Below are 20,668 nucleotides of genomic sequence, written 5' to 3' on the forward strand. Positions count from 1 at the left end.
TTTCAAGAATGAGGCCTCTGGGGAACAGATTTGCAAGGCTGCGACTTGGTCTTCTTTGCTCACTTTTTCTAAATTCTTTCATTTTGATACTTTTGCCTCAGCTGAGGCTTCTTTTGGGAGAAAGGGTTCTTCAAGCAGTGGTGCCTTCTGTTTAGGTTACCTGTCTTGTTCCTCCCTAATTATATGTATCCTCTAGCTTGGGTATTGATTCCCAACAGTAATTGATGATCCGTGGACTCACCGTGTCCTAAGAAAGGAAACAAAATTTTTGCTTACCTGAAAAATGTCTTTCTTTCTTGACACGGTGAGTCCACGGCCCTCCCTGTTTTCAAACAGTTTTTTTTTTATATAAACCTCAGGTACCTCTGCACCTTTTGTTATTTCCTTTCTCTCCTTTTCCTTCGGTCGAATGACTGGGAATTGTGGGAAAGGAAGTGATATTTATCAGCTTTGCTGTGGTGCTCTTTGCCTCCTCCTGCTGGCCAGGAGTGATATTCCCAACAGTAGTTGATGATCCTGTGGACTCACTGTGTCAAGAAATAAATAAATTTATCAGGTAAGCATAAATTTTGTTTTCATGTCTCTTTAAGCCAAATAGAATTTAAATGTATACATATACAGCTAATCTAGAAATTATACAGAAACAATGCATGGGTGTGTGCATTTACATTATTAAAAGGGACATAAACCACAAAAAAATATTTAGATAGAACATGCAATTTTAGACAACTTTCCAATTTACTTCTATCATCAAATTTTCTTTGTTTTCTTGTTATCTTTTGTTGAAAAGCAGGAAGGGAAGTTCAGGAGTGTGTGTCTACAGCACTAATCTATGCAAACAAATCTGATCTGCCGCAGCTTGAGGCAGTGCTCCAAGACCAGTCCACAGAGGTAGAAAAGTGGATCTCAAAAAATAAACTCTTCCTAAACACTGACTAAACTGTCACAATGATCTTTGGAACGGGACCTAAACTACACAAACTAAAAAATTCCCATCTTCGCATTAAAACAAAATCAAATGGCACACTGACTGCAGTCCACTCTTTCAAATACTTGGGTATGTTGTTAGACCCTAATCTATCTTTTGGCCTCCACATAGAAAAACTTGTCACTAAACTTTATCCAAAACTAGGTGCCCTGTACAGAAACAAATCCTGCCTCAGCCCTACAGTAAAGGAAAAGATTGTACAGCAAATGCTGATGCCAATCATGGATTACGGGGATGTAGTATATGCACCTGCACCACAAACTCACCTTAATAAACTTAATACACTGTATAACTCATTCTAACGCTTTGTGCTACAATGTAACTACAGGACCCACCATTGTGACATGCAAAAAGAACTAAACTGGCTGTCGCTGGAATCCAGACGCTCCCTCCATCTTTCCTGCCTTGTGTTTAAGAGCTTTTCTGGGAAGCTCCCACCCTACCTGAGCAGAATGCTCTCCCCGGCTATTCCCACCTCCTATAACCTCCGATCCAGTACCAGCACATTATTTAGTTTGCCTCCATACAAAAAGAAAGCAGCTCGTTCCTCCTTTTCCTACAGAGCACCACAATTATGGAATGACCTCCCTCACACTTTAAAAACTTCCCCAAGCCTAAAATCCTTTAAGAGATCCCTCTCTGCATATCTCAAAACAGGATGCAACTGTCATGGTTGATTATATATTTCCTACCTGTTCTATGTTAAAGTTGGCATATATAATGTATTAATATTGTTTTTGTATTTTTTGTACCCTATTGTATTAATGCAATGTTTTGTGGACCCAGGACATACTTGAAAATGAGAGAAATCTCAATGTATCCTTCCTGGTAAAATATTTTATAAATAAATAAATAAATATGGTACCAGTTTTGCAACAATTTTGTAAATTAGCAAGATAACTAGATGGCAGCAATATTTACTGTCATATAGTGATCCAGACATGTGCACACTACCTATCTAAATATCTCTTCAACAAAGAATATCATAAGTACGTAGCAAATTTGATACTAGAAGTAAATTGGAAACTTTTTTTAAAATTGTATTTTCTATTTGAATCATGTAAAAAAAATTGTGTTTCATGTCCCTTTAAAGTACAGATAGTGCCTTTAATACTTTCAAAAGAAGCAAATAAATGTTCAGCGTCTGTATTATAATGCTTTTAGGCTATCAAACTATCTAAATTTTGATGAGTAGGTTCTTTCTTTTTTTAACCTTTATTCGGTTTGCATGTTTTTCATGTTTTGTTAAAAAAAAAAAAAAAAGAATTGACTGAAATGAACATGATTTATATACATATAAATGGTAGTAACCTCATAAAACACACAAAAAAAAATTATACAATAATAATAATAATAATAAAAAAATCATTTAGCGATTAATATTCATTAGTCCACTATTTGCTTTCATCCCAATAACTAGCTCAATCAAAACTAACTAAATAACCATCTTCCTCTTATTTTTTCTTCCATAATAAATGTTTAGTTTCTAAACGGATAAATTATTTGTCTTTGTTTTATAATTGGTTGTATCCTAATAAAATGCTCCCATTTTGCAATATATTTTTTATTTGCCTCTCTGAGTTTAATTGCATGTCATGTTGTTCTATTATTAGATATCCAATGTTATAATTAAATCTGTAATCCTTGGCATATATGTTGTTTTCCAGGCTTAAAATATATGATTTCTGGCCAATAGTATAACCAATATCACGTTTGTTTTTTATTACCAGATTTTTTCCTTAAACAAAAAGAATCTGTGCAATATCTAATTTTATTTTATCCTTACATTGTTTATTTAACCAGTAGTTTAGCCTAAACAAATAAACAAAACAAAACATGGTCATAGTTTGTATATCTCGGGTATCAAAATTACACTAAACACTTTCACTTATTTACCTAATTTGTTTAGTGTATATTACACAAAGTGCATTTATATGGGACTCCCTTAGACTTGCAGATAATGTAGCTTATAATAATTTTTTAAAGTGACAGTAAAATCAAAATTAAGCTTTCATGATTCAGATAGAGTATGCCATTTTAAACAACTTTCCAGTTTATTTCTATTATCTTATTTGCTTTGTTCTTTTTATATCCTTTGTTGAAAAACATACCTAGAGAGGTTCAGGCGCAGCAATGCACTACTGGGAGCTAGCTGCTTATTGGTGGCTTCACATATAAGCCTCTTGTTATTGCCTCACCAGATATGTTTAGCTAGCGCCTTCAACAAAGTATAACAAGGGAATGAAGCAAATGTTATAAAAGAAGTAAAATTGTGTGCTCTATCTGAATCGAAGAAAAGAGAATTGGGTTTCATGTCCCTGAAACACTGTTTTTCATTATCATTTTGTCTACATAATTTCTTATTTGTTTTGCCCATTTTGCAGCTAGTATCTGTTTGGACAAATCATTTCCTGTAAAATTTTATATAAACTTATAGATCTGGGGAGTCCCTTTTCTCATGTACATATAATTTTATACAAAAAAACAATGGGTTTAGATTATGAGTGGAGCGCAAATGCGATATCGGGTTTTTGCAATCTTTTTGGTGCAGGGTAAATTGCGCTGGTAGTACGAGTTGAAAGTAAATGCGATCGCTTGAGGGCAATCGTGATTTACACTAGAATGATTACCGCAACTTCAGAGCTCTGGTTAACTGTTTTGCGAGACATAAAAGTTGCACAAAACGCATCAAAAAAACATTACACAATACAGTTACACTCATAATAACAACATCTAATAAAAATTATTAAATTAAAATATTGCACATAAAATTTATAAGGGCGCAAAGCTATGAGGTCTCAGGTGTTAGAAAAAAAGGCTGCAAAGGGCATTAACATAGAAATACATACATATACATGTCTAAAGATGTACATGTATGTATGTATATATATATATATATGCCATGGGTAAAGTCAAATATTGGGTAATCCTAGGATTACCTGGGTAAAATGGACAATACCCAAGCGGCTGTAGGTAAAGTCCGATGTATGATCAAAAGTCCCCTATGTTGAATCACCTCTTCAAACATATATAGCATGCACTGTAATTCCCCCATCTTCACTATTTTTTTTCCGCCTCCCTTGTAAACCTCATTCCCCAAGGTTCACTAGCGGTGGATGCCAGAGGCTCGGCGAGGCACCTTCCTTGAACCCTCCAGATGGGGAATTACAGGACATTGGGCTTTACCCAGATAATCCTAAGATTACCTGGATTTCTTACTTTACCCGTAATATATATATAAAAGCTCTAAGAAATATCACTCAGGTTTAAGAAAGCTCATACATCCAGACATAAGGGTCAAACAGCCATCAGTTTATATATGTGCTGTGATGAGGCATGAAATTACCCACAAGTTCAAGGATGCACTGGGAGCTGGTGGAAATATTCAGATAGCTTTATTCAAAGAAAACGTTAAAAGTTCATCAATGAACATAGCATGTTCCCAAGACAAGTGAGAGGTGCTTGTTCCACCCCAAGGACTGCTTGCTGATGCGTTTCGACTCCAAAGGCCATAATCGTAGCTGCAGTCACTTGTTCTAATGATCATTAAATATCATTAAGAACCAGCTAATAGGTTAAAAGCAAATACACCCTTTATTACCTGGGGCGGAGCAGTAACTCACCTTATAAAGTCAAAATGTCTATTTAACACATAATAAACTCAATTTTAATGATCATTAAATAAGACTTAAAACTTAGACTCACTATACAATGAAATACCTGTGAAACTACTGTGTGACTATAGAAAAAACCCTTAATAAGTATATTGTATTTATACAGTATTGAATTACAATACAATACAATATGGTGTTGAAACCTTAGATCTAATACACCATTGTAACCTATGACAAAAGACTGGTCATAAAATACCAATTAATGTGAAGACATATATGGGTATCTCTCCTGTCTAGATTGTCTACATTTATCTACAATTGTACATAACTTTTTTGCTCACAACTTTGTTATACAACATACAGTGTACATATATTGCATCTGAAAATTGGAACAGAAATCCATACTCATACATGATCTCCCTAAATAGAGTGCATATTGTATACTCTTATAAAAACTGGCTCATATCTACAGATGTATTTTTATCCAAATTAGTATGTGGACATGAAAGGTGCTTCATATAACACTGCTAGTAAGAACAAAAATAAAAAATGCTCTGTAATTTACATGTAATACACAATACACAAAGCATAAAAAGGAAATGATATTTTGGGGAAATGGTAGTGATATTTTGGGGAAATTATATTTGTTATTTGCAAGGATACTGGATACACAGACCCAGAGATTCTTATTCCCAAAAATTTATAAGATCAAACTCTGAGTTTAATCCATGAGGAATTCTTGTTTTGAGCCTATGTATCCAGTACGCTTCCCGTTTGGACAGCAATTTGTCCCTATCCCCTCCCCTAGATTTGCACCTTACTAGCTCAACTATGGTCCATCTGAAAGACTGTACGCTTTTCTTGTGAACCTCTTTAAAATGTTGCACCAATGGCGTTGTTAATTTGCCTACCTTTATATTAGTCAGATGCTCTCTGATTCTCTCCCTCATCTCTCTCGTTGTGAGTCCTGTATACTGAATCCCACATGTATTGCAGGTAATGAGATAAACAGCATAACAAGATCTACAATTGAGACAGGAATAATGATTGATTTTTTCTCCTGTTGCTGTGCTTGAGAAACCATTACCCTGCTGTAAATACATACACGCTGTACAGTGTATATAACTGCATTTGTATGTACCTTTAAATTTGAGCCATGACGAGGTAGTGGCATTTGGTTCTGATCTAAGTTGCGTTGGTGCTAGTATATTTCCTATGCTTCTCCCTTTCCTGAAAGCATACCTGCAACCTTTAGTTATAACATCAACTAAACCATCATCCGCTTTGCGCATTGAGAAATTTTTTCTCAAAATATTGCAGATTTGGTGATATTGTTGGCTATATTGTGTTATAAATGTCACGCCTTCAAATCTATTGTCAGTTTTCTCTTTTTCTTTTAAAAGTTCCTTTCTGTCCATTGCTGCAATTTTTTCTCTAGAGGCTATGATCTCTCTTCTTTTGTAACCCCTATTGAGAAATCTCTCTTCCAAGTCCAGAGCCTGTCTTTCAAATTCAGTAGACGAGGTACAGTTTCTCTTAAGCCTTGTAAACTGCCCATTGAGGACAGACCTAAATACTCTTTTAGGGTGACTGCTCTGGGCGTGGAGAAGAGTATTCCCCGCTATAGGCTTTCTGTATATCTTGGTCAAGATTTGTCCCTGGTCTATACCTGACAAGTTCACATCCAGATAATTAATATTATCTGTATTAAACTCATATGTGAACTTAATGCCTATATCATTGTCATTCAAGACCTCAACAAAACTGTTAGCTTCTGTCTCATTGCCCTTCCAGATGACCAAAAGGTCATCTATATATCTTTTGAAGTATATAATTTTCCCTTTCCATTGTCCATCACCTGCATAGATGTGGGACAGGTCCCACCAACCCATAAAAAGGTTGGCATAGGAGCGGGCAAACTTTGCCCTTCATAGCTGTCCCACATCTCTGCAGGTAATGGACACCTTCAAACATTGATGAACTTTTAACGTTTTCTTTGAATAAAGTTATCTGAATATTTCCACCGGCTCCCAGTGCATCCTTGAACTTGTGGGTAATTTCATCATTGAAACGGAGGTTTTGCATGGAGATATTGGCGGATATACCTGTAAGCATAAGTCCATTCACCTCCCGCGAGAACCGGAGCACAGGAGGAGCGGTCCTGTGACGTCAGACGCCGAGACACTTTGAGGATGAGAAGACAGAGCAGAGAGGAGAAACCTGTTTGTGGTCCACATCTTGGAGCCCAGCAGCGGAGAAATTCCCCTGGTGTTGAAGAGCTCTGGCCTCTGAAAGGCACGGTTGTTTGTCTGGGGCATATCGCAGCTGGAACCTGTGAAGTGAAGCTGGGGTGAGTGGTGACGCAGCGGACTAAGTCACTAGCAATCACTGGATCTATTTAATCTTTGTGTCCAAGTGGTGTTATTACGAGTCATTTGCAAATAGACTTTTTGAGGTGTATATTGGTGCCGGTAATTTCTGTACATTCATATATCGTTTACTGTGGTGAGGCATACAAGGCAGAACACTTGATTCACTGTGGTATCTGATATATGACACGGTAATCCCTCACAGACAATGCCACAAGAAATAATAACAACCGCTATGCTCACCACCCCTCAGTGCAGCTCACACCACACATAGGGGCAGAGAAGTCACGGCCTTCCTTGTGGATCCATAGTCTGATGTGATGACTTTATCAGCTAATGGAATAATACTCTGTCTGATTGTTCGTTATATTTCATGTCATTAATTAAAAAATTTAAAGATAGCCAGCTTATGATAGTCAGGGAACAGATAATTACCCTACAAAGGGAATTAGATCTTAATGTTTTGGAAAGTAAATATAAGGAATATGATGCTATTTTAAAAGACACTATAGCAACACTTAAAAAATAATTAATCCAATCAAAGCACGACAAGTTTGTAAGATCAAACTGACTATAATTAGGAAAGGGTTTACAAAGGTAGGTCACGAGACCGCAGAAATAAACACAGGTTTCAGAATAGAGGGAAACAACAAGAGAGTGAAAAATGGGGTGGTAATGATTCAGGAGACTTCACCAATTCTGAATATGATAGCACTGACACAGACCCAGGTAGAGCCCAAGGGGCCATATCTAAATCTGTACTTAAACCTCAAAGGGAGGTTGCACAGAAAGTAGTGACATTTAATAACAGTGGAAGTAATCCCCCTAAACAGATGAATAGCAAATACAATTATACAGCACAGGTACAGACAGACCCTCCGAATACCCTTGATGAATCCACTCAATTAGAGCAGGTTTTTTACCTACCCCCGTGTATCCCTACAGGAAGAGGAGGAGGGGGGTAAAAAGAGGAGAACCAAGTATAAGACCTCAACAGACTCAATATCACCTAAGGCAGGGCAGGGGACGGAACAAGTATCAGCTACACTAGCCAGAGAAACTACACTACCCTCTAAGGAAATGGATACTAATATGACTGTCATTAACCTGACTGATTATCAGCCTAATAATACAGAAACTAAAGTCTTAAGCTATGGCTTGGGTTTTGTTCCCACAAATAGATTTAATCTATTTCAAACATTGGTAAATGTTAACAGATTAATAAGAAGGCTAACCCTTAAAAAGTATTTTTCAACTGAATTAGAGGCAGGAGATGATGCAGCATGATTGCTGGGGGACTTAAGTAATGCTCAAGGCCCTGAACTTCAATTAGATTTCTCTGAACTGAGAGATGTCCATAATTTGGCACAACTTAATTATGAACGTATTCAGGAGCTGGGATATATCAACTCTCATACAGGGTTTAAACCTAGGTCTGTTTTCTATCCCCTTCAATCTACGGGAGACATCCTGGTTAATTTTCAAAGGCGCATAGTAGCAGACCTTATACAACTATCTAAGGCCCCTAAAAAATATTTTTAAAATTTAACTAAAGAAGAGAAGATAGCGGTGAAATCCCTTAAGTCCAATACCAATTTAGTAATAAAAGCCGCGGATAAAGGTGGCAGTGTGGTAGTTTGGGACAGGACCTCATATATTAAGAAAATTCTGCGACAGCTTAATAACAGAAATTATGATAAAGTTTTGACTTATGATCCAATTCTAAAATTCAAAAAAGAGTTGAAATCCTTACTTGATGATGGTTTACATAGGGGTCATATAGATCAGAATAATTTTGACTATATCTTGGTAGAAGAGCCTGTAACCCCAATTTTTCACATTTTGCCCAAAATGCATAAATTGATTGAGGAGGTCAATGGGAAGCTGATTGTGTCTGGAATTGGCTTACTTTGTGAGCCATTGTCCGAATGGTTGGGCAGCATTTTGCAACCCTTGGTATTGACACTCCATAGCTACCTTAAGGGATACAAAGCATCTCTTACAGATTCTTGAAAACTTTGTATGGGAACAAAATTACCAGTGGCTAACTATAGATGTAGTTTCGCTTTACTCCTCCATTCCACATAACATGGGTATTGAGGCAATTAGGTTTTTCATGAATACGAGAACTGACTATAGTAGAGAATTAACCCTTTACATACTTGAAGTGGTCCAGTTTTTATTGACCCATAATTATTTCAAACTTGAGGACAGGTACTACCTTCAAATATAAGGCATGGCTTTGGGGGCAAAATTTGCCCCCTCATATGCCAATCTTGTAATGGGCTGGTGGGAAATCACCCACGTCTATGGTGACAGTAATCCCTGCTCTCAAAATATTAAATTGTATCATCGGTATATAGATGATCTAATCTTTGTATGGGTGGGTGAAGTGGCCACTATAGAGGTCTTTGTACAACATCTTAATGAGAAAGAGTGGGGTCTCAGGTTTACCTATGAGTCACATAGGTTACATATAAACTTTTTGGACCTTACACTAACATCTAATTTAGTGACTAAAAAAGTTGATTCCTCCATTTAAAGGAAACCTATATCAGGGAACACGCTATTACATGGTAAAAGTAATCACCCGAGAAGGGTTCCGTATTCCATAGCAAAGGGACAGTTCATTAGAACAAAGTGCAATTGTTCAAATAAGCTTGATTAAGAGAAACAAAGTGAAGATCTGGTGAAACGATTGCTTCAAAGAGGGTACAAATGAGATGTAATCTTTAGAGCAAAGAATGAAGTAGTCATGCTTGATAGGAACCTACTCCTATTAGACAAACCTAAGGAACATCACTTTAAACATGGGCAAAATAGAACCGACTTTTGTCAAACACTATTCATCTGACTATGACGAGATTTGTAAAATAGTTCGGAAAAACTTGGCCATGCTTATAGCAGATGATGGGCTAAAACATGAAATTGAACAAGGAGAGAGGAGTTACACTTGTTAACCTTGTTTCACTTAGTGAATTACCCTTTACAGAGAAGTACCAGCTCTTAGCTGGATACAAAGGGCATGTTTAGATGTGGATACAGGTATTGCATACCATGCAGTTTTATAAGAAGAGGTGATTCTTTCGAATCTCACATAACTGGTAAAAGTTACACTGTTGCATCATGTGTAAACTGTAGGGCAAAAAACGTGGTGTATCTGTTGTGGTACAATTGCTCTTGGAGGCAATATGTTGAATATACTTCTAGAGAGGCTAGAGAAAGAATCAGACAACATCTGTCAGAAAAAGGTCTGATGCATGTTCCGAACTAGCCAAACATTTTATTGAGAAACATGGAAGCTCTAACACTACCCTGAAATTAAAGGTGATAGAAAAGGTTAGAACACCCAAACGGGGGAAGGGGTGATGTCTCGAAACTGCTTCTCCCAAAATCAGCGATCCGGCTTTGGAGAAGTTAAAGGTAAGTATTTCTACAAATACGGTGCAATGTAAACTTTTTTTTTTTAAATGTAGTTTTTATTACGTTTTCCAAATAATACAACATATAAAGACGGGAATATACAACACTGTATGAATTACACTTGATGCTGTAAGTTATAGAAATTCAATTATTCATGGAACAAATATTGTGATACAATGTAAATTATCGTAGCATAAGATTCAATTTCAGCTCAAGTTTCACCCAACAATTTTACTTTAAAGAAATTCAGTCATATAACCTTTACTCGGGACATGTTAATGGCCAATGATTTTAGTCTTGGGTGCATTTTGTTCAGTCTGTCATCTCACCTCACTATGGAACGGTCGATTCACTCCTGGTAGAGGGCGTATTGTTTATGCAAGATAATGGATATGGGGGGGGGGGGAATGGGCAGAGGAGGGAGGAAGAAGAGGGGGGAAAAAAAAGAAAAGAAAAAGGTATGACTAAGCAGGGCCCTAGTACAATCAGGACGACCCTGCAGGAGATTCTGCAGGAGACCCACTAGTGTTGCCCCAAACCTTCCCCTGGACACTGTCTACATGCCTCCCAACACATACAATGCAAAGTTATATTATTATTAGCAGCAAATACAGCACTCTCCATTGACTCGATATTAGATAATATTGACAGCACCTGGCCCCACCTCGGGCCCTTAGGATGACGCCAGGCCCTGGCAATTGCCAATTTAACGGCCATAGAGACATAGACACAGAGCTGTCTAATATGACGGGGCAATTTATTGGGTAACAAATGGATGAGCGCCAATTGCAATGTAAACTTTGATCAATGAAAGTGCGCCTGTTTTTAATAGTATTTTTAAAAACCGGGCACTAATTTCTGAAAGTTTACATTCACTTTACCTTACAGTTAGATATAAATCAGGCTTCTTATGTGTATTGTATATATGTAGATGGTCACTGATTAGTGTTTTACTTTTAACTTTTGTACAATAAATATTGCGTTTTTAAACGAAGCAGTGCCGGCATCCTCATCGTATTGAATTATATATATATATATACATATATATATATATATATATATATATATACTCTATATATATATATATATATATATATATATATATATATATATATATATTTATACAGAGAGAGAAGCGCTCTACCAGGAACAAACAACAGCTCATCATCTAGTTCTATGGTGATTTACCACCCAGTAGCAGCTTCTTTTAGACCTGTGTGCTTTTCACAGAGGAAGACTTTCCTGAAGTATATCAGTCTGATCCCGCCAAGTAAGGTCAGTCTAGCCCAGAAATACCAGGCAATTCTCCTCTGAACAAGGAACATGACAACCCCAGATGATCGTTTCGGCCTTCGATGGGCCTCGTCAGTGAGGTGCAGCCACATTCCTCTAAGCACACTGGGCAAAGATAAACATCTGGTTTCCCCTGAAGGGAAAAGATACCAGGCCGAAGAGGCAGGTCTCCAGGCAGCAAATCTTTCAGCCAAGACCAAGCACAGAAAACTGCACTTGACCCCTGCCAAAAGCCAGAGAAGCGACCTCAGACGATTGTTTCAGCCTCCTATGGTCCTCGTCAGTGAGGTGCAGCCATTTTCCTCTAAGCACACTTTGCAAAGAGTGACATCTGGTTTCCCCCATCACCTTTAGGGACATCTCCCCAGGGTCATAATAAAAATTTATACAAAGAGAGAGCGCTTCTCTCTCTGTATAAAAAAAATAATATTTATATACAGTATATATATATATGTCTAAATATGTATTTATATGTATATATATGTATTTGCAGACATGTATACACATATAAACACATAAAAACATATGTACACATATATAGACATATATATAAGTGCATTAGGACCCTTTGCAGTTATGCAATATTCATATTTAATAAAGTGTTAGAGTGTGTATTTACTGTAAATATTTTACATTCCAAATGTTCTGCACATAGCAGAATATGTTCTAAATATTTATAAATAGATATTCCTAGATATATCTGTATATATCTATATCTATATATAATCATCTATATATATCGGTATAGATATATATTGTACAAAAATACCCTCAGATATATGTAGAAATATGTATTTATGAAGAACATTGGAATGGGACATATTCATATTTCATGTCAGGTTAGCGCACTTGAGAACATGAGTTCGAGTTAGCTCACGAGCAGGGTGTTAGTTTCTTTGCTCCATTGACTTCTATGGGGAATATATTATCGCGTAAGCGATATTCTAATTGTGTAGAAGTACGCTGTTTGCGTGTCTTGGGTTAGTGCACAAGCAATAACTTTTTACTTTCAAGTCATAATATGAGTGCTACCTGACACATGCAAAAAGTTTACTTCTAGTGCGATTAGCGCTCTGGCGAAAGCGCCAAATAGCGCTCAACTCATAATTGGGGCCAATAGGTATAACATAAATAAATAAATAAACAAAATGTGATATAAATAGTGAAAAATAAATGTGAGCCAAATCAAAAATTCCCACAATAAACTAATAAAAACATTCATATGTGTCCTGTGTGTTAAAAGAAGATTTGTAGCTTATTCGCTCATATTACAAGTTAAAAAAAGTTAGCAGGACTTGAGACCTGAAGTAAAGTGTTTGGGCTAAGATAAAAGTATAAAAAAACAGATGTAAAACATAATAAAATAAAGTATTAATTTATCAGTGAAATAAATAGCAAGTATATACAGTATAAATAAAAAGTGATATGATAAATGTTAAGGTGTTTGAATGGGAAGGGCTCAAAGGTGCACACAAACATATATACATAATACACATATATACATGCACATATACAAATATACGCACACACATATACAGTATATATATATATAATATTATTATTATCAGGTATTTGTAGAGCGCCAACATATATATATATATACATACACACCTTTGAGCCATTCTCAAACACCTTGTCTTTTACTATATCATTTTAAAAACAATGACCTAGATTTGGAGTTTGGCATTAGCCGTGAAAACCAGCGTTAGAGGCTCCTAACGCTGGTTTTAGGCTACCGCCGGTATTTGGAGTCACTCAAAATAGGGTCTAACGCTCACTTTTCAGCCGCGACTTTTCCATACCGCAGATCCCCTTACGTAAATTGCGTATCCTATCTTTTCAATGGGATCTTTCTAACTCCGGTATTTAGAGTCGTTTCTGAAGTGAGCGTTAGACATCTAACGACAAAACTCCAGCCGCAGGAAAAAAGTCAGTAGTTAAGAGCTTTCTGGGCTAACGCCGGTTTATAAAGCTCTTAACTACTGTACTCTAAAGTACACTAACACCCATAAACTACCTATGTACCCCTAAACCGAGACCCCCCCCACATCGCCGACACTCGAATAAAATTTTTTAACCCCTAATCTGCCGACCGCCACCTACGTTATCCTTATGTACCCCTAATCTGCTGCCCCTAACACCGCCGACCCCTGTATTATATTTATTAACCCCTAATCTGCCCCCCTCAACGTCGCCTCCACTTATTAACCCCTAATCTGCCGAGCGGACCTGAGCGCTACTATAATAAAGTTATTAACCCCTAATCCGCCTCACTAACCCTATAATAAATAGTATTAACCCCTAATCTGCCCTCCCTAACATCGCCGACACCTAACTTCAATTATTAACCCCTAATCTGCCGACCGGAGCTCACCGCTATTCTAATAAATGTATTAACCCCTAAAGCTAAGTCTAACCCTAACACTGACACCCCCCTAAGTTAAATATAATTTAAATCTAACGAAATTAATTATCTCTTATTAAATAAATTATTCCTATTTAAAGCTAAATACTTACCTGTAAAATAAATCCTAATATAGCTACAATATAAATTATAATTATATTATAGCTATTTTAGGATTAATATTTATTTTACAGGTAACTTTGTATTTATTTTAACCAGGTACAATAGCTATTAAATAGTTAAGAACTATTTAATAGCTAAAATAGTTAAAATAATTACAAATTTACCTGTAAAAGAAATCCTAACCTAAGTTACAATTAAACCTAACACTATGCTATCAATAAATTAATTAAATAAACTACCTACAATTACCTACAATTAACCTAACACTACACTATCAATAAATTAATTAAATACAATTCCTACAAATAAATACAATTAAATAAACTTGCTAAAGTACAAAAAATAAAAAAGAACTAAGTTACAAAAAATAAAAAAATATTTACAAACATAATAAAAATATTACAACAATTTTAAACTAATTACACCTACTCTAAGCCCCCTAATAAAATAACAAAGCCCCCCAAAATAAAAAAATGCCCTACCCTATTCTAAATAACTAAAGTTCAAAGCTCTTTTACCTTACCAGCACTGAACAGGGCCCTTTGCGGGGCATGCCCCAAAAAGTTCAGCTCTTTTGCCTGTAAAAGAAAAAATACAATACCCAAGCCCCCCAACATTACAACCCACCACCCACATACCCCTAATCTAACCCAAACCCCCCTTAAATAAACCTAACACTAAGCCCCTGAAGATCTTCCTACCTTATCTTCACCTCACAGGGTTCAACGATCTGTCCAGAAGAGCTCCTCCGATGTCCTGATCCAAGCCCAAGCGGGGGGCTGAAGAGGTCCATGATCCGGCTGAAGTCTTCATCCAAGCGGGAGCTGAAGAGGTCCATGATCCGGATGAAGTCTTCTATCAACGGCATCTTCAATCTTCTTTCTTCCGGATCCATCTTGCAGACCTCCGACGCGGAACATCCTGCTGGCCCGACGGATTAACGACGAATGACGGTTCCTTTAAGGGACGTCATCCAAGATGTTCCGATCAGCCAATAGAATGCGAGCTCAATCTGATTGGCTGACTGGATCAGCCAATCGGATTGAACTTGATTCTGATTGGCTGATTCCATCAGCCAATCAGAATATTCCTACCTTAATTCCGATTGGCTGATAGAATCCTATCAGCCAATCGGAATTCGAGGGACGCCATCTTGGATGACGTCCCTTAAAGGAACCGTCATTCGTCGTTAGTCCGTCGGGCCAGCAGGATGTTCCGCGTCGGAGGTCTGCAAGATGGATCCGGAAGAAAGAAGATTGAAGATGCCGTTGATAGAAGACTTCATCTGGATCATGGACCTCTTCAGCTCCCGCTTGGATGAAGACTTCAGCCGGATCATGGACCTCTTCAGCCCCCCGCTTGGGCTTGGATCAGGACATCGGAGGAGCTCTTCTGGACAGATCGTTGAACCCGGTGAGGTGAAGATAAGGTAGGAAGATCTTCAGGGGCTTAGTGTTAGGTTTATTTAAGGGGGGGTTTGGGTTAGATTAGGGGTATGTGGGTGGTGGGTTGTAATGTTGGGGGGCTTGGGTATTGTATTTTTTCTTTTACAGGCAAAAGAGCTGAACTTCTTGGGGCATGCCCCGCAAAGGGCCCTGTTCAGGGCTGGTAAGGTAAAAGAGCTTTGAACTTTAGTTATTTAGAATAGGGTAGGGCATTTTTTTATTTTGGGGGGCTTTGTTATTTTATTAGGGGGCTTAGAGTAGGTGTAATTAGTTTAAAATTGTTGTAATATTTTTATTATGTTTGTAAATATTTTTTTATTTTTTGTAACTTAGTTCTTTTTTATTTTTTGTACTTTAGCAAGTTTATTTAATTGTATTTATTTGTAGGAATTGTATTTAATTAATTTATTGATAGTGTAGTGTTAGGTTAATTGTAGGTAATTGTAGGTAGTTTATTTAATTAATTTATTGATAGCATAGTGTTAGGTTTAATTGTAACTTAGGTTAGGATTTCTTTTACAGGTAAATTTGTAATTATTTTAACTATTTTAGCTATTAAATAGTTCTTAACTATTTAATAGCTATTGTACCTGGTTAAAATAAATACAAAGTTGCCTGTAAAATAAATATTAATCCTAAAATAGCTATAATATAATTATAATTTATATTGTAGCTATATTAGGATTTATTTTACAGGTAAGTATTTAGCTTTAAATAGGAATAATTTATTTAATAAGAGATAATTAATTTCGTTAGATTTAAATTATATTTAATTTAGGGGGGTGTTAGTGTTAGGGTTAGACTTAGCTTTAGGGGTTAATACATTTATTAGAATAGCGGCGAGATTGGGTCGGCAGATTAGGGGTTAATAATTGAAGTTAGGTGTCGGCGATGTTAGGGAGGGCAGATTAGGGGTTAATACTATTTATTATAGGGTTAGTGAGGCGGATTAGGAGTTAATAACTTTATTATAGTAGCGGTGCGGTCTGGTCGGCAGATTAGGGGTTAATAAGTGTAGGCAGGTGGAGGCGACGTTGTGGGGGGCAGATTAGGGGTTAATAAATATAATATAGGGGTCGGCGATGTTAGGGCAGCAGATTAGGGGTACATAGGGATAATGTAAGTAGCGGCGGTTTACGGAGCGGCAGATTAGGGGTTAATAATAATATGCAGGGGTCAGCGATAGCTGGGGCGGCAGATTAGGGGTTAATAAGTGTAAGGCTAGGGGTTTTTAGACTCGGGGTACATGTTAGGGTGTTAGGTGCAGACGTAGAAGTGTTTCCCCATAGCAAACAATGGGGCTGCGTTAAGAGCTGAACGCAGCTTTTTTGCAGGTGTTAGGTTTTTTTTCAGCTCAAACAGCCCCATTGTTTCCTATGGGGGAATCGTGCACGAGCACGTTTTTGAGGCTGGCCGCTTGCGTAAGCAACTCTGGTATCGAGAGTTGAAGCTGCGTTAAAAATGCTCTACGCTCCTTTTTTGGAGCCTAACGCAGCCTTTTTGTGGACTCTCAATACCAGAGTTATTTTTATGGTGCGGCCAGAAAAAAGCCGGCGTTAGTTTTTCGGGTCGTTACCGACAAAACTCCAAATCTAGCCGAATGTTAACACTGTTTTGTGTTTTTGTTTTTAAAAAAGAAATGTCATTTCTGCTGTATGTCCATACAGTGGATATAAAAAGTGTACACACCCTTATGAAATTGCAGGTATTTGAAATGTAAAGACATAAATAACGACAGTGTAAATGTCAGACTTTTTCCATCGGTAATATGATAATTTAACAAGCAAAATTCCATAGAAACCCAATCAAAAACAAATAGTTAATTATTAGAATTGGGGTTGCATCCTACTAGGAGGGCCATCAAAGAGTTGCAAAATAAACTGCAAGAGCTAACTGTTGAAAACACCAATCAGGAGAGGGATATAAAAGAATATCGAAGAAGACACTAGATGTACCATGAAGCACTGTCTAAACTATCATCAATAAGTGCAGAAAATCTGGTACTACAGAGACATTGCAAAGATCAGGATTACCCTTCAAAATTAATGAAAGGATGAGGAGAGAACAGGGATCAAGTCCTACAAAAAAAGTGTGAGAACTTACCAAGACTTCTACCACCTAACAATTAATAGTATTTCCTTCTTAATATAAGGAGAGTCCACGGCGTCATTCCTTACTGTTGGGAAATACTGAACCTGGCCACCAGGAGGAGGCAAAGACACCCCAGTCAAAGGCTTAAATACCTCTCCCACTTCACCCATCCCCCAGTCATTCTTTGCCTTTCATCACAGCAGGATAGCAGAGAAGTGTCAGAAGAAGGAGCAGGCATCAGTGATACTGATTGCTCCATCATGGCCGTGAAAGATGTGGTTCGCAGATCTGTCATCATATCCTCCGTGGAAGTTACCTTGTCGCAGGGATCTGCTGGAACAAGGTCCCTTTGTTCATCAAAATCTAGATTCTCTGAGGCTGACTGTGTGGAGATTGAATGCTTAGTCCTAGCCAAGAGAGTTTTTTTCTGAGAGAGTGATTGATACTCTCATTCAAGCTCATAAGCCAGTTACTCGTCGCATCTATCATAAGATGTGGAGAACCTACTTATTCTGGTGTGAAGAGCGGATTTTCCTGGCATAAAGTTAAGGTTGCCAGGATCCTATCGTTTCTCCAGGATGGACTGGAGATGGGCCTTTCTGCCAGTTCCCTGAGGGGACAGATTTCAGCCCTATCTGTTTTACTGCACAAGAGGCTCTCGGAGCTTCCCGATGTACAGTCCTTTGTTAAGGCTCTGATTAGGATCAGACCTGTGTTTAGATCTAAGGCTCCTCCTTTGAGTCTAAATCTTGTTCTTAAGGTTTTGCAACGGGCTCCGTTTGAGGCTATGCATGAGATTGACATTAAATTATTGTCCTGGAAGGTTCTTTTTCTACTGGCTATTGCTTTTGCACACAGAGTTTCTGAGATTGCCGCCTTGCAATGTGAGCCTCCTTATCTGGTGTTCCATTCTGATATGGCTGTCCTACGTACTAAATTACGTTTTCTTCCTAAAGTTGTGTTAGACTGCAACATCAATTAAGAGATTGTGGTTTCCTTGTGTCCCAATCCTTCTTCTGCGACGGAACGTTTGCCTCACAATTTGGACGTGGTTCGTGCCCTGAAGTTCTACCTTCAGACTACTAAGGATTTTTGACAAACTTCTTCCTTGTTTTTTGTCTATTCCGGGAAGCGTAAGGGACAGAAGGTCTCTTCGACTTCCTTATCTTTTTGGTTAAGGAATGTTATCTGCTTTGCTTATGAGACAGCAGGATATAGACTTCCTCAGAGAATTACGGCTCATTCTACTAGAGCAGTGGCTTCCTCTTGGGCCTTTAAGAACGAGGCCTCTATGGATCAAATTTGTAAGGTGACTACCTGGTCCTCCATACATACTTTTTCAAAACTTTACAAGTTTTATGTTTTTGCTTCGGCAGAAGCAGATTTTGGGAGAACAATTTTGAAGGCTGTGGTGGCCTCAGATTAGGGTCCGCCTCTTTTTTGTCCCTTCCGTTATCATTTAGTGTCCTCCAGAGCTTGGGTATAAGTTTCCCAACAGTAAGGAATGATGCCATGGACTCTCCTTATATTAAGAAGGAAAACATAAATTATGCTTACCAGATAATTTAATTTCCTTCTGTATAAGGAGAGTCCACGACCACCGCCCGTGTTCTCCGATGGGCGGCCCTCTAAATTATATTTTTCTTCTGGCACCATTTATACCCTGATATTTCTCCTACTGTTCCTTGTTCCCTCGGCAGAATGACTAGGGTATGGGGGAAGTGGGAGAGGTATTTAAGCCTTTGGCTGGGGTGTCTTTGCCTCCTCCTGGTGGCCAGGTTCAGTATTTCCCAACAGTAAGGAATGATGAAGGGCTGAATGATTGCCTTTGGGCCTAAGGATGGACACCCATGGTTACATTTTTACGTGGCAGGGGTGAAAATTTTATTTTTATTTTAGAATTCAACTGATACTGATGTCAACATCATTTATATACAAATGCCCCCTTCATGTGTTCTAAAAAGTGTGTGTATGGCTTCTCAGTCAGTATACAGTATTAGTAATAATAATAATTATTTAAAAGCAATAATCCAAAAAGCTAAGAGCCTTAGCAACATTTTAGGAGATGTTACTCCCTGGCTCTCATCTGATATCATGATCTTGATGTGTGTGCACTCACTCTGCAGTAAAAAAACAATTATAATGTGATTTAAAGTAAAATTATGGTCACAAGGCGTCTGAGTGTCATTTTCTTTTACCATTAAAATGTATACCAAGTAAATGTGAAGCAAGTAACACTGGCAGGGGTAGCAGGCGACATGAGGGCACAGTAACATTGAAAGCAAAATAGGTCACCTTGCACATTGATAGTGCACCCTGGGCTAACAATAGTGCTCCACTTTTAATATGGGCCAATTTACTTAAATCATTTTTAATCTAAAAAAATTAGTTAATCAAATTCCTTTTTAAGGTATTAAAATGATTTCAAATTCCAAGCACTCATTAACAGTTGGCTAACCTGTTTTAAAGGGACAGTTAACACCTTGAGATTTTTCGATAAAATGTTTACTGATGTGTAATCAAAATTTGAAATATACTTTTGATATTTATTTTGCTGTTCTCTTGTGTAATTTAACGCTGAAAAATTAGAATTTTCTAATTTCCAGCACTTTAAATGCACCCTGCTGACTTATCAAGGCTAACCCTGCTACATATTTGTCCAAATTAACTTTAGCTGATAACAACTTCCAAACAATGAACTTTATACTAACATTATGACCGTGGCTAGCCTTGATATCTGTGGACTAAAGCCCAGATTGGCTCATCCAAATAAAGCATAATCAACAAACAGTGGCGTCACTAGGGGGGGGGCGGGGGGGCGGGCCGCACCCGGGTTACACCCTCCAAAAATTTTTTTTTTTTTTTTTAATTTTATTGAAATTCAAAGAAATACAATGTTGAGATGCATAGATTATTTT

Source organism: Bombina bombina, chromosome 1 (genome assembly GCF_027579735.1).
Source record: "Bombina bombina isolate aBomBom1 chromosome 1, aBomBom1.pri, whole genome shotgun sequence".
NCBI lineage: Eukaryota > Metazoa > Chordata > Amphibia > Anura > Bombinatoridae > Bombina > Bombina bombina.